The sequence below is a fragment of the Myxocyprinus asiaticus genome, chromosome 39 (assembly GCF_019703515.2).
Source record: "Myxocyprinus asiaticus isolate MX2 ecotype Aquarium Trade chromosome 39, UBuf_Myxa_2, whole genome shotgun sequence".
Classification (NCBI taxonomy): Eukaryota; Metazoa; Chordata; class Actinopteri; order Cypriniformes; family Catostomidae; genus Myxocyprinus; species Myxocyprinus asiaticus.
In genome coordinates this window covers 20212213-20228135 of record NC_059382.1, presented here as the reverse complement: position 1 = coordinate 20228135, position 15923 = coordinate 20212213, and positions in this window count along the sequence as shown.

Genomic DNA, 15923 nt, shown 5'->3' with positions numbered 1-15923 from the left:
TATAGAGGTTGAAATACAGAGAGCGAGCCATGTTCAGTGACAGATAACTCCACCATTAAGAGGAGTCGAGCATTGATTTCTACTATTGATTTCCTCCCTCTGCAAAGCCTATTCTTATAAACACAGTCACTGCTGTTCTTGATTTAGATTCCAAGAATTTAACACATTTGTATGGGTTTAGTAAACAGCTCAGGTGTGTTCTCAGAATGTAAGTATTTGAAATTAATCAAAACTATTACATGTAACACTATCAGTACATATATTTGTTGAATATTTTTTCAGGGTAAAAATGTGTTTACCACAAAGTGTGGGATGTTTATACCTTCAGTAATTATGTATTTAATTAGATTTATTGCTTTTATACTTATGTCATGTTCCCTCGATCTGTATGCAGTAATATTGTAATGCTGAAAAAATCATAACCATTCATGGCATTCAAATGGCATTCAAATGGCATGTTACTTTCACAGACTAAATACAGGTCTAAACGGGATCTAAAACGTATTGTGATTAGATCACAAAAAACACATACCAACGTGGTCAAAAACGCATCTGAAAGTATCACATTTGAGGTGTAAACGCTAATCCGTCCTGCATGCATCCCGGCAGCAGAGAAGCACCACCCTTCACCTGCCAATCAACCGCTGGTTCTGAGCGGTTTTAAAAGAAAATAACCATTCGATCTGAAAAAATTAAAAAGCTGATATATACACAAGCGTGAGAACTTCACAGGTCTTCTTCAGTGTGTCTGATATCAACATGCAGAGGGACACATATGAGAAGCACAAACATCTTCAGCTCAGCTTAATACAACTAATCCACTAAAATAATGGATAATTCTGCTCGAAATGCTGATTTTTTGCTTGGATTAAATTTCAGCTGCATCAGGGAGAAATAGCATGCCATTTTATTTGCACTTACTTTGTTTTTTCTGACTTTGTTGCAGTTTATTATCATGCAGGAACACTCTGACATAGTGATTGATGTATGTCCTCATGAAACAGAGTCCCTATCCTCCAAATCCGATCACAAGTTGTCACAGAAGACACATTTAAATCACCAGGAGTAAACAGCGATGTGTCCCACCTGACCACATGTGATCGGATCACCTGAGACACATCGTAATACCAGGTGGAAACACTGCAAAATGGCTTCAAAGTTACTGGTTTTAGTGTTGATTTTGTACTTACAATTCAGTTAAACACATCTGTCACAGGCCAGATCATAGTCTAATCCTAAAAAGGGCATGAATTCAAAGATACAGTATCTCAGAAAGATAATGTATTACTATTTTCCAACACGTCATGTCCCAAATAATACATTTTCATGTTTTCTTCAAAATTATCCTTTTACTTTGAATTTTATAGCTGGTAGAAATCGTGAAAATACAACTGAAGAGATAGGAACATTTGCTTTGATGTCAGCTGCCTTCTCAAAAATGCTGCCATGTTACTTTTAGATATACTGCAGATTGTCAGTTGATGTCAGAGTTTTTATTCAAAGTCACTTGACCTTAGTATTGCAAGTACTCCTTTTTCAGTAATTTTCTCTGAAATCTGGCCCACTCACGTTTTGCTCATCACCCTAGCCTTTCAAATGTTTGTATCCCCCAGGATTCAAAAAACCTTTTTAGGGCAAAGAAATCTGATTATAGTCATATTTCAATTTTGGCAAAATCTGTAATTACTGTTTTGCATTTGCACGGCAGTGCAGTCGTAAATATTTTTATATTTATATCATACTGGTGCTATACTGGCAAAGCATATTTAAATGAATGTGATGTCAGCTCATGACTGAAATGCAGACGTTTTGTATCTGACTTTAAATTACAGTACATTATACATATCAGAATATGATTGAAAAGCTTAAATATATACTTCATTGCAGTAATTTCACATATTGTCTTGCTTGTTGTAGAAGAGAACTAGTAACGAGGATTCTGAGCTGTTGAAACAAACATCTGAATATCAGAATTGCTCTTTTATTTACAAGGTTCCTCCTTGCTTTTATCCTAGTGTAGGATAATAAAACATCAATGCTTTGTGAAGGAATTTGAACACATGCACCCCATTGTCACACACTGCAGTTTGGTCTGCGGCCTCTCCACTGTAACATACATAACACTTTCAATACTCAATACCTCATTAAAGTCTGCAAAAGAACAATTGCTTTCACAAACATGTCTACTGCATGTCTTCTCTGTCGATGCAACCCTCACTGGTAAGCTGTTATTTAAAATTAAATAGTCTTTTTTATGTAATAGCATGTTTTTAATGCAGTTTTTTTTTTTTTTTTTTTCTGCAGAGGGATGTACTCTAAAGAAACAATAAAACAGTAACCTTACATGGGATTAGAAACATACAAATTAAAACAAACATACATAAGACTCCAACTGACCTGAATGTTGAGGGCCTAATTCCAGCTAAGGAAAGGAGGCTTTGCACATACTATGGCTCAGTGGAGGATTGCTCTTTTTTTGTGTGTGTATGTTTGTAAAGAAAAACTGAGGGGGGAATACAGATTAAGCGCAAGCTTCCCACTGTGACTTACACTTGTAAAATATCCTTGATTTAATTTTATTAACTAGATTTTAGTGTTCGGATCCGGAGATAAAAATCATTAGAAGACCTGTTTTTTTGTTCAGTTGCATTTTTCATTTATACTGTATGTGGCCTCATCTTTCAAAATACCTCAGCCCAACTTTTTTTCTGTGAACTATTTTTAATGCACCAATGCGCATCATATTTGAAGATTAGGTTTAAATCTCCACAGAAAATTAGATTAAAATATATAATTTATACCCAAGAGCACACAACCCATGAGATGTGGTGGGGAAATAAAGTGCCGTTTCTGAAAGAAGATGGCTGGTGAAGTATGACCAGTGATAGCTGTCTGAGTTTCATTTTATTTCATTACTGTTTTGGCTCCTTCAGGTAACCATACATTAATAGCTCTACTTATGAGTGTTTTCTTATTTTACCTAGTGTGCCCCAAACCCTCTTCCACAGAATCACACCTTAGTCTCACTGTCAAAAAAGGTTTTGTTAAATTACAAGGATGTCATTGTTTAATGTCACCAAGTCTGTGTTGAATTAGAACATTTATGTTGAGAAGTCCCCCTGCACTCTTGTCTGGGACAAAAAAACAAAAACAAAGAGGATTTTTGATAGAATAATCTCAATTTTGGTGACAGAATTAAACTTGAACAGATACATTTACACTAAATACAACAACAACAACAAAAAAAAAAAAAAAAAAAAATAGAATACAAACTAATTTACTTGAACTTAGTTGAAAACAGTAATAAACAGCAGCATTTAACTAAACATTTCGCTATGAAATAAGTAGACCTAAAATACCAAGCAGGGATTATTGAATCTGTTCATGGTCCAATGGAGGTAGAATGAAATTGAAAATTTCCTCAGCTACCGTATCAACATGAGAGAGAGAGGACTGTTTGGGATGAACCGATTCACTAGACTGACTTTCCAGGGCTACATATGAGAGGCAGGATTGTTTAGGGAGAACTGATTCACTATAAAGATTCTGACTGTCCAACGCTACATACGAGAGGAGAGTTTCGAAAAGCGCGGTTGGTTGCAGCTTGCTCAGCAACAAAACTTGTGTGCTACTTTTAATTACAATAACTTCCCATCACTGGTAAATAAAATGTTGTTTTACTGTATGCTGAAGTACTGTGGCTAAAGGTGCCTCTCTGAAGACAAATTTTTCGGTTTGTTGGTTTGTAGCATCATTCAAAACAAATAAAAATGAAATTTAAGATAAGCTAGGTTTATGCTAACATTAGCAATGCTGCTAGCTTAACATTGAATTCTGCTGTATAAACTGGATTAAAACAAATCTGAATCACACTAAATATTTCGAGAGTGACAACAACATCTTACATTTAAGTGATAAAGCTAACAAACTGAATTCATAAACATTGTGATAAACAATCTCTATCTCTAATAACAGACACAATGCTTTGTGCACCAATTTCAGGCAGCAGACAGGTAGTAATACCTGTCATAATAGTGTCAGAGTGTTGGATGATGTCAACGTTTCTCAAATTAGACAAAATTATACTGTATTTTACACATTTGTGACAAATACTGAAGTGTTTGCCATTAAAAGGATAGCTAACCCATAAATGACAATTATCTCATCATTTACTCACCCTCATGCCATCCCAAACTCGCACAACTTTCTTTCTTCTGCAGAACACAAAGATTTATTTGAAGAATCACAAATATATATATATATATATATATATATATATATTTGAGTCTATTTCTAAGATTTGCGCATTTAAATTTCATAACAAAATTCTATCTCAATGTTTTTTTATACAAAATTAAATTAATAAAACTGAAAATATTTTAATTTTATTTTATTTTGTTTAAGATTACTCAATTTAATGGATTTTTGTTTTAATCGAAAAGCATAAATCTTAAAATTATGATTGGTGATGTATGAGGAGTTTTTGTCCATACAATGCAAGTCAATTGGGGTCCAAAACTTTAAAACTTTTAAGCTCCAAAAAGGACATAAAGGCAGCATAAAAGTAATCCATATGACTCAAGTGGTTTAATCCATGTCTTCAAAAGTGATATGAAAGCTTTGGAATAAAAACAGACTAAAATTGAAGTCCTTGTTATACTATACCTTTAATATTAACAACTTTTTGCTCTTTCGTGGAAAATGTAAATATTAATTTAAAAGACATTAACTGCATTTTGTTAAACTAATTCAACTTTTATGCTTTCATAAAGCACAAAACTGCATACAAATCCTAATCTCCCTTTATTTTCACCTAAATTCACATAGATAACAGTCAGTTGTGACCAACATGGATCACCTCAAACTGAAACTTGACAAGACTGAGCCCCTCTCTCCTGTTCAAGACCTTCCTCACTCAATCTTTCTTCATCTCGGTTGAAGGTCGCACAATGGTCACCTCCAAGTAGTTTCTTTAGACACAAAATGTCCTCCTCTGATCACACTACAACAAGTGTCTGGTCTTGCTATCAACATGATCACGTTGGAAGTCGGCATGTTGTTTCCAAGAGTTCCAGTACCCAAGGATCAGCCACATTATGCTGACTCACCGACAAGAGTCGTCTTCTAGTAAAATTTTTGCATCGGTTCCAGTGTTTTTACCTTCCCCTGTGGCACAATCAGTGATGAGCAAGAATCGGAGATTGCATTTTTTGCTCTAACATTACAATTATACTCCACTGATGGTTAGGTTTAGGTTTGGGGTTTGGGTTGTGGGAAGATACAGACCTGTCCCATTACCCACACTTGTGGCTTTGGACTTGCTTGTTTACCCACTTGTCTTATGTATTTCTGGTGTTTGGCCACAGTATCCAAGTAGACATGAAGAATGCGAGTGTGTGTGTGTGTGTGGGGGGGGGGGGGGGTAGTTGTGCTGTAGTAAAGACACATCCTCTTAAATGTCTGCGCTCTTAAAGGCACCTCCACTTAAAAGGGCACCTTTACATTTGTGAAGGAAAGGGGCAGGGGCTTGTGCCCTCTGTAGCCTTAGTGCTGTGCGCGTCAGTGACCCTGTATGACTTTCGATTACACTTTGGGACACTCGTAGACTTAACGATGTTGGTGTTGGTTGTGACAGCTGTTTTTGTTGTTGCACTGAAAAGACTGATTGTTGTTGGTTAAAAAGCCTACTTGAAATAATAGTTAACTGAATAGTTTACCCATCTTTTCATTTATCGTTACACCACTGGTTGTTGGTAGTGTATTGTGTTTTGAAAAAGGATTTCTTTTTTTTCTTTTTTATTTCATTGTGTGAAATTAAATGCAAAAGTTATTTATTTTCACTCATTTTGATTTTCAATACTTTGAAAATTAATACTTTGATTTTAACCATAAGACATGGGATACTACATATGCCATTGGCTGAACCTTGGACTGCGATGCACTTCACTGATCTTGGCCAGTGTCACCTCGGTCTAATGATGGACTACACTCTTGAAATGGAATACATAGACTATAAGTTAATTGCCCACAAAACCCATCATCAGCCAACTAACAAAGGACAATGCATCTATATTAACTTCTGCAGTTAATACAGGATGAACTTCAAAGACATTAGTCATTAATCTTACAGTTCAAACAAAATCTTTGTTCAAACACTTGCCCTTAACACTTACTTAGTTTACACATTTTAAACCATGACTTGCACTATACATATGTAATATTGGCATTATATTCATGATGTTAGCCAGAGGGGAACTGGCCTCCACAGTGAGTCTGGTTTCTCCCAAGTTTATTTTTCTCCATTAACCAACATCTTATGAAGTTTTGTGTTCCTTGCCACAGTCACCTTCGGCTTGCTCACTGGGGTTCTAAGTACAATTATTATTTAATTACTTATTTTTAAACACAATTCACAATTGTATTTTATCAAACTACACAATGATGACTCTAAGATATTATAGATATTACAGTTTCATTGTCTGTTAAAGCATGATTTTCTGTTAAGCTGCTTTGAAACGATGTGTGTTGTGAAAGGTGCTATAATAAAATGACTTGACTACTTTACACATTAAAATGTGTTTAACTGTTGTTCATATTTGCTGTAAAATATGAAATATAAGCCTTTTTTTTTTTTTTACTTTGTTCCTCAATACAATGCATAAAAACATAATTCTATAAACCTGTGTGATCCAGTAATAGCTACTTCTACAAACCATTTAAAGGAAGATTCTGTATGCAATACAAGTTGTGCTCGAGCATTTGTGGCATAATGTTGATTACCACAAAAATTTATTTTGACTTGTCCCTAATTTTCTTTTAAAAAAAAAAGAAAAAAAAGAAAAACACAAATCAAGGTTCCAGTGAGACACTTTCAGTGGGGCCAATTTTTGGAGGGTTTAAAGGCAGAAATGTGAAGCTTATAATTTTATAATAGCACTTACATTATTACTTTTGTTAAAACTCATGTATTATTTGAGCTGTGAAGTTGTTTAAATGGTAATTTTTACAGTCGTTTTAGGGTTTTAGGGTTTGTTGACATTACATCGTAATGGCAACGTCCTGTAGTTGTAAAATTGGCTATAACTTTACACAGAAATGGTTAGTAAGTGATTTTATCACACTAAAATCATGTTTACACCTATATCTTTTATGTCTTGTGGCTTTACTTTTGAAAAAGTGAGTATTTTAACATTGAAAAATTGGCCCCCATTCACCTCCATTGTAAGTGCCTCACTGGAATCTCAATTTTTGCTTTTTTAAAAGAAAAGTTATGCCACATTAAATTATATGCTTTTGCTTGTCATGTACAGTATATAGGACAATCAACTCTACATAACTTATCAGTATGTGTAAATAAAAATAATTAAAATGTTTACTTTAAATTCATAAACGCTTGTAGTACAGATGAGACATAAACAGTGTTATTCGTTAATAAAATTATATTTTTAACTATAAAACAAAACTACTATTCGTGCTGACCCTTCTTGGTTTCAAACTGTTACTCAAATCGTATTCTTAGTTACAATAGTTGCCACAACAAAATAGGCCAACATGTATTTCCCTGTAAATTGCTTTAATGAGAAAATGTTTGCTTAGAAAATGATTGTAAAGTAAATCTAAATGTTAAATAAATCTTACAGCTCAACTCAATCAAAATCGACAAACAGCTTTACTGTGGGGCAAAGAGATAAGACGGCCTCGGTTCAATGCGATTTTCTCAAATAATTACATAATTGTGTGGGCAAATTGCTTCTATTTGCAATTCCTGACAGCATTGCCCTGTTAAATGAATCAGTGTTGTGTGGCTTGGCTGGGTGGGTTGTGGAGTATGGTCCAGCGGAGCAGTCTTATTAACACATCAGAAAAACAAACACAGCACCCGCCTGTGGTTCAGCTGGCCGATTTAATTCTCTTTAGAGATGGCCTCATGGGTGGGAGGGGGGTAACGTGGCAAGGAAGTGATTATAGCCTGCTGTGGGAGCCCTCTCACCCCCTCTTTTCTCTCTGTCTTTTCTTTTTCTACTTGCTTCAACAATTCAATCCCAGTTCATCATTTTGAGTCCAACAATTTAAGTCCATGAGATAATTTGATGCTGTTTTAAAGAAACAAATTAGTCCGAAATCAAATATGTACATGCTTGATAGTGTGAATTGAATGTCCATATGGCAAAACACCACATAGCCTTTAGTTTAAATACCTCAATCAAATACACCATCAATTCTACCTTCCTCCCTTTTTACGTTTTACGTTCCAAAATGACTTCATATTCCACCCACCTTTCAGGTCTGTTAATTGCTGACAGCAATCAAGGGCTGTTGAATGCTGTGTACTTAGTGATACAACCTGTCTTTGCATTTGTTCTTCAATTGACTGGCAAGAAAAATGGCTTTGATTGCACGTATCAAAGGAGCAATTTGGTTAATTAGAAATTGTCCAGACTCATGACAGTTCTTACATGAAATGCGATACATTCCATTCAGGAATATTTTGTGCAATTTACCAAGCTGCTTTCAGTTGTTAGCACTCACACTAACAAGTTATTTTTAACAGGTAATTTACTCCACTAATGAGGCTTGAGGAATTTTAAGTGAAACAAAGTTTTCGCTGAATCTGTTTCTATTGAAGAGCACACTAATTTTTCACAAACTTCATATGCAGCGTTTGTATTTCAACTACATCCATTCTCATAGGTGATTGCAATGCAGAGAAGGGGTGAAAAATGTTGGTTCTTGTCGGAGATCTATTATTTACAAATGTGAAATAAATTACTAGTCCCCAACACTTTCCCGGCATTGAGGGTCAAGCCCCTTACAGATCTAATCACACCTTAAGGCCTTCAGTGCATGTCTATATGAGTGGCCTTGGACATGCTGACAGTGATCTGTGTGGCACAATCAACGCAGGCAGATGATTTGTTATGTGACCCTGTACCTTCAACCATGTTGTTTATTTGATTTTAGATGCATTTATTATTGCTGTAACACAATAAAAAGACTCCTAATTCCAAAGAAAAATGTGGTTAACAATAAAAAATTTGTAATTCAGGATTTTACCTTTTTCCAATAATTTTCACCACGGATGTGACCAAACGTAAAAGTTTAAGAATTAGTAATTCAAAAACCCAGACTGATCGACTACTAATCTCCAGCTTTGCCACACTTTTTTACCAATGAATTTTCCAAGATCTTTCTGGCTGATTGCGATTTCAGTTGTGGCCAGAAATATTCACACCCTTGGTAAATATGAGAAAAGAAGGCTGTGAAAAATATATACTTATTGTTTATCCTTTTGGTCTTTCATTCAAAATATTCACAAAAATTTGTTCTCAAATAGATATCAAGCAATTCCAAACACAACACATGTTTTATCAAAAAACTAATATTTTTTTTCAAATATATGAGACACAGTTATTGGCACTCTTGTATTCAATACGTTGTGCAACCTCCCTTTGCCATGATAACAGCTCTGAGTCTTCTCCTATAATGCCTAATGACCATTCCTCCATACAGAATCTCTCCAGATCCTTCATGCTGGTGGACTCTCCTCTTCAGTTCACCCCACAGGTTTTCTATGGGGTTCAGGCCAGGGGACTGGGGTGGCTATGGCAGAACTTTGATTTTGTGGTCAGTGAACTATTTTTGTGTTGATTTTTATGTGTTTTGGATTATTTTCCTGCTGGAAGATCCAACCACAGCCCATTTTAAGCTTTCTGGTAGAGGCAATAAGGTTTCGATTTTTTATCAGTTGGTATTTGATAGAGTTCATGACGCTATGTATCCGAACAAGATGTCCAGGACCTCTGGCATAAAAACAGGCCCACATGTTAAACTTCACCACCATATTTAACCGTGGGCATGAGGTACTTTTCCATATGGCTACCTTTCTGTGTGCGCCAAACTCATCACTGGTGTTTACTGCCAAAAAGCTCTATTTTTATTTTATCTGACCATAGAACCCGGTCCCATTTTAAGTTCCAGTAGTGTCTGGCAAACTGAAGACTCTTGAGTTTGTTGTTGGGTAAGAGCAGAGGCTTTTTTCTTGAAACCCTCCCAAACTACTTGTGGTGATGTAGGTGATGTCTGATTGTAGTTTTGGAGACTTTATAACCCCAAGACCCAACTAATTCCTGCAATTCTCCAGCTGTGATCCTCTTGAGAATATTTGGCCACTTGAAGCATCCTCCTCACCGTGCGTGGAGACAATATAGACACGCGTCCTCTTCCAGGCAGATTTGTAACATCTCCAGTTGATTGGCACTTCTTAATTATTGCCATGATGGTGAAAATTGGTATTTTCAATGCTTTAGCTATTTTCTTAAAGCCACTTCCCATTTTGTGAAGCTCAACAACCTTTTGCTGCACATCATAACTTTATTCTTTGGTCTTACCCATTGTGATGGATGACAAAGAGAATTTGGCCTGTGTTACCTCATATTTATACCTATGTGAAACAGGAAGTCATGGCTGAACAATTTCATGTTCCTTGTCACCCAGGTGAACTAAAAAAAATGTAAAATATGAATGGGAATATACTTCAGATATATTTTACGCATAAGAATTTTTAGGGGTGCCAATAATTGTGGCAAACGTGTTTTGGAGAAAAATATTTAATTATGAGATTTTTCCCCCTTTCATTTAGTTTACTTCAGTTAAAGGTTAGATTTCTGTGAATGTTTTGAATGAAAGCTCAAAAGGATAAACAATAAAGACATATTTTTCAAAGCCTTCTTTGCTCATATTTACCAAGGGTGCCAACATATTTGGCCACAACTGTATATATGTATTTATTCTTACCTATTCACTATTGAATCATTTGAAACGGATTTGTTGACCGGTTGATCATTTAATTGAAACAAACCAAATTAAGAGAACAATTCACTCACAAATAGGACACAAGCTCTACAGGGCAAAATCACCATATACAGTATATATATTCATTTAAAATGTTTAAAGCGATTAACGTATTAACATATTTGACATTTGATTCTGACATTTTATTCAGCTCCGTGTGAGTTCTAAACACTGGTTGAAATAGGGCGGAAACATTGCGATGTGCCAGGGATCATAACACCGACATACACACCACAGACAAAAACAACAGCAATTTCATGTGTTTGTCAATGATGATCAAGTGATGGAGGAAGGACCTCTTAACTTTAATTTTTTTTACAAAACAAACCTAGATGAGACGTGTGATAAACCGCATTCACATGACTCACTGGAGATAAGCATCAGCGTTTCCCTGGCACTGCATAGCACATTCGTCTTACTTGTTCAGTTGTGACCTCAATTTGTAGGTGAACCCAGAAGACTAATTTACCATGGATTCCCTTGAGAATTTTCTATGTGTTTTATAATGTTTTTATTGCTTTCTTTTTTCTTTTTTTTTCCTTTTTTTTTCTAAGAGTAAAATAAGGTCTACAGTTAACATTACTTGAAAATGCTTGGATGTTTTGTTCTACAACATAATGTCTAATGTTACAGTCATACCCAAAATGTGAATTTTTAAGCCATCATTTTTTATTATTTTTTGCTAATGAGTTGCTAGATAAGGACTACAGATACCACAAGCATGTGAGTGAACATGTCTGACTAAATGTAAAACAGTAGTTTTTATCTAGCAACTTTCTTCAAAATTCACGTTTTGGGTATGACTGTGTGTAATTTATGTTGTAGCACAAAACATCTGAGTATCTTGAAGTAATGTTTTCCACAGACCTTATTTTACTCATAAATTCCAAACTGCCATCGTAAAAACCCATAGGAAAATTCTAAGGGAATCCATGGCTCAAAAATGTTAATTCTCTTCCGGGTTTTTGGACTACAACCTGAACAGCTCATTTATGATGAAGTATCATTATGTGGACAGTGCCAGCAATAAAAGTAAAACAAGATGTTCTCTGCAGCACGTTTCATGTGGAGTTTAAAATGGCATGAATCATGTGAATGTGGCTGCACGATTGTTGTAGCAAAGTGGATAGCCATTATTATTATTGTGAAGGGTGAGGGTTTAAAAGACTTAATTTCAATGAACCTAGGGGACTAGTTCTTTCAATTAGTCAGCCTCTCACTTAGACTTGAAATGTTTAATGTTACTTGAATTTATGCTATTTGCATCTATTTCTATCTTTATATTATGGAATACGTTGTTTTGAAAATGTTGATCAAACATTATTGTTACATATTGTTTTATTTTTTTTCTAAGAAGGAAATAAATGCATTTTAGAAAAGAAGTATATGGTCAAATTTCAGCACTTTCAAAAACTGTAATAAATCATGAATAACTATGAAAAATCATGTGAAATAGCATTTCAGCTTAGCATAAAGATGACAGTTTACACAAGGTTTATTTCTGTTTCTTCTGCTCCAAACTTACTTCAAACTTACTCATCTGTCTGCTCGTATGAATGTAACACATCATAAGAAAGTGTTTCACCGCTGTTCAAATGCACTTTGGATCGCATCATTTATATGTATAAATGTTTTCCATCTGAAAGAACTAAATATTAAATGAAACAAATGACAATAAAATGCAAAGTAATCTCTTCAGTAATCAAAATGTTTTTTGAATGTAACTGTATTCTAATTACCATTGATTTAAATTGTAACTGTAGTGGAATACAGCTACTTTTTGTATTTTAAATATGTAATCCTGTTACATGTATTCCGTTACTCCCCAACCCTGTGTGTGTGTGTGTGTATATATATATATATATATATATATATATATATATATATATATATATATATATATATATATATATATACTGTATATGTATAGTAAGCGAATACTGTACAGTATATGCAAAATAGAATTTTTCATGTCTTTCACTTTTATTAATTTCTATTAATTCCAGGCCTGGAAAACACTATAAATTACCCTGATTTTTTTTCATCTCTGAATCAGAATCCCGTAGAGGATGAGTTCATCTAAAATTTATAGTTCACCCAAAAATTCTCATATTACATCCTTATGCTGTCTCAAACTCATATGACTTTCTTCTGCGGAACACAAACAAAGATATTTTGAAGGTATTTTATTTACACATAATTTATAATGAAAAAGGAGTTACATTTTGGTCTGTTTCTCACCAAAACCAATTGTATCGCTTCAGAAGGCATGAGTTAAAATTTTTGAGTGCTTTTTGGTTTACAAGTATGGATTAATTTTATGCTGTCTTTATGTGCTTTTTGCAGTTTGAAAGTTTTGAACTCCATTGACTTACACATCATATATACTACAAAATTTCTTTGTGTTCCACAGGAAAAAATCATATGAGTTTGAGACAGCATAAGGGTTTGTAAAATATTAGAGAATTATAATTTTTGGGTGAAATATTCCTTCAATGTCTTTGTGGCTATGGATTAATACATATGAATGTGTGTCTTTTATTAAACATTGGAAGTCTTACATCAAAACTTACATCTAAACTAAAGCCATGTGTGTGTTGCAGTCTGGGGTATATCTGTGTATTACTAGTTTGTACTGTAGAACAGTGTGTTGTAGTCTGCAGATAGAAATTGCCAGCAAACAGCAATGGATTGGCTCACCAGCTGTGTCTGACCACTGATGGTTGCCATGAGGCTAATGTCATTGTGTTGTCCATAGAACATGCATGCAAATAAAAATGCTCTCTGCCTCATCATTTAGAGTCAGCCTTCAGGCCAGGAAATAACTTCATTTTATGGCCCCAGTGTTCTTTTACTTGCATGAAGATCACAGCAAAACTGATCACTAGAGTTCTCGTGAGGAAACATTACAAGGTTTTGCAAAGATATTTTGATTCGGTAGCAGATACTGTAGCTTTGTACCATTTAAACATCTACCACAATGTGTGGTAGTGCCAGTGCACAGTTATTTTATTCATAAGCTTATATCATTGTGCAACATACATTTAATGAGAACACTGTAACATGCATTACATTGCAATGGCAGGCCCATCACATTCAATGTGTGTCATATAAAGCATGAAAAGCTATGTAGTCATATAAACAGTAATAAATAGTAAAAAGGAACCTTAAATTAAAATCACAGTCATTTTGCTGACACGTTTGCACGCTTGCCCATCTTCTCCATGATCCGCTCTTCAAGGAATGTAAGCAGTTTGTCCTTATCATCCCCTTTCACTTCGTCAGAATTATCTTTACCCCCTCAAAGGCGAAAACAAGGAACAAAAAGGGTTACTGCTCCCAATGGTAAGGTTGAAAAACAATTGTAAAGGCTATTTTGTTTGCAAATCTTAGAATATTATGAAATGATTATTTTCTGTGTTTATCCATCTTTAAATTATAACTGTAAATGCACTTAGTTGTAGATGTGGCACAAATGCTTTTATATTGGTACAGAAAGTACAACTGATTACAGTTTAATTTTTTAAGGTTTCTAACTGCAGTTAGATGAATATCTAATACATTTTAAAAGTGGAAGTTAATGTTGCAGACATTTCTGGCATAAATAAACTTTTTAAGTAGAAAAATAAAAATAAAATAAAAAAATAAAAAATTATATATATATATATATATATATATATATATATATATATATATATATTATTATATATATATATATATCCGCTGCAATGCATGACTTATAAGCAGAGGTGGGTACAGTAGCCAAAAACTGTACTCAAGTAAAATTATTAAGTCTTTTAAAACTGAATTACTCAAGTAGAAATAAAAGTACTTATGTTAATAATTACTTGAGTAAGAATAAGAAAGTATTGAATTAAAAGTTTATTCAAGTAGCGAGTAACTATCTACATTGCAAATTAAATTGCAAAGATCTGATTATTAATTTTACCACCTTGCGTGCATGAATCATATGTCATTCTTTATACCCACTGTTACAGTGATAGTTTAAAAATGAATTCTAAACCAGTATGACATGGACACAATGAACATAATTAAGGAGATGTTAGACATAATTTTAGCCTCAGTCACCATTCACTTCCATTCGTTTGTCATTTTTGACTGAGGATGTCAGTCCCTAACATTCTGCCTAACACCTTGTTTTTGGTTCCAGAGAAGACAAAGACACAAAGGTTTGGAACAATGAGAGTGAGTCTAAATGATGATAGAATGTTCATTTATGGATGAACTATCACTTTAAGGATGCTTGACAAATCCTTTCCTAGCAATTATTACAGAAAAAACTAAATGTTTCACAGGCTCAGTTATATTATTATGTATAATATTGTATATTCTTAGTTATGAATCAAAGCAAGATCATGCATTATTAACTCCTAATGTCGCTATTTCACCATGTAACAGTTAAAGGATGGGCAAGGAGGAGGCGGGAATCAATCAACATAAATTTTAATGTAAAACTCAACATAAAACAAACATAAACACACACACATGCAGTGCGGCCACGTACGTCTCTCTCTCTCTCTCTCGAACTGGCATCTCCGGCTCCCCTTTATCTCACTCTCCCACTTATCAGCTGATTCAGTGCCGGCCGTGCACCCTCACGGCCCGGCCATGCCCTCCTCCTCATCACACTCCTCCCCAGCACCAACCGGACTGACCTACTTATAAGTGCAATAAAGTAAATTTGCACCTTATCTCTGTGTTTAGAAGCACGTTTAGGCTTATTTTAGTTCAGAGGTTGTTCTCTGTTGTCCTTAAGAAAAATGCATTGCGCGTGTGCTTTATAACGCATATGGCTGTATGATTGTGCTGCATTATCAAGTACGCAATCAGCAGAGAAAAATAACGCTCTGTCTACATCAGACACGTGCGGCGCGGCACGATGCAACAAAAACTAATTGCTCCCATTATAATCAATAACGCTGTCTACAATGGATGCGTCCGCATGGCGTTGCGACGCGACATCACTCGTGTCCATTGTAGGCAGTTTTTAACATGGATTTATATGCACTGATGTATTGCAGCACTGATATAAGAAAATGTATACATTAAAA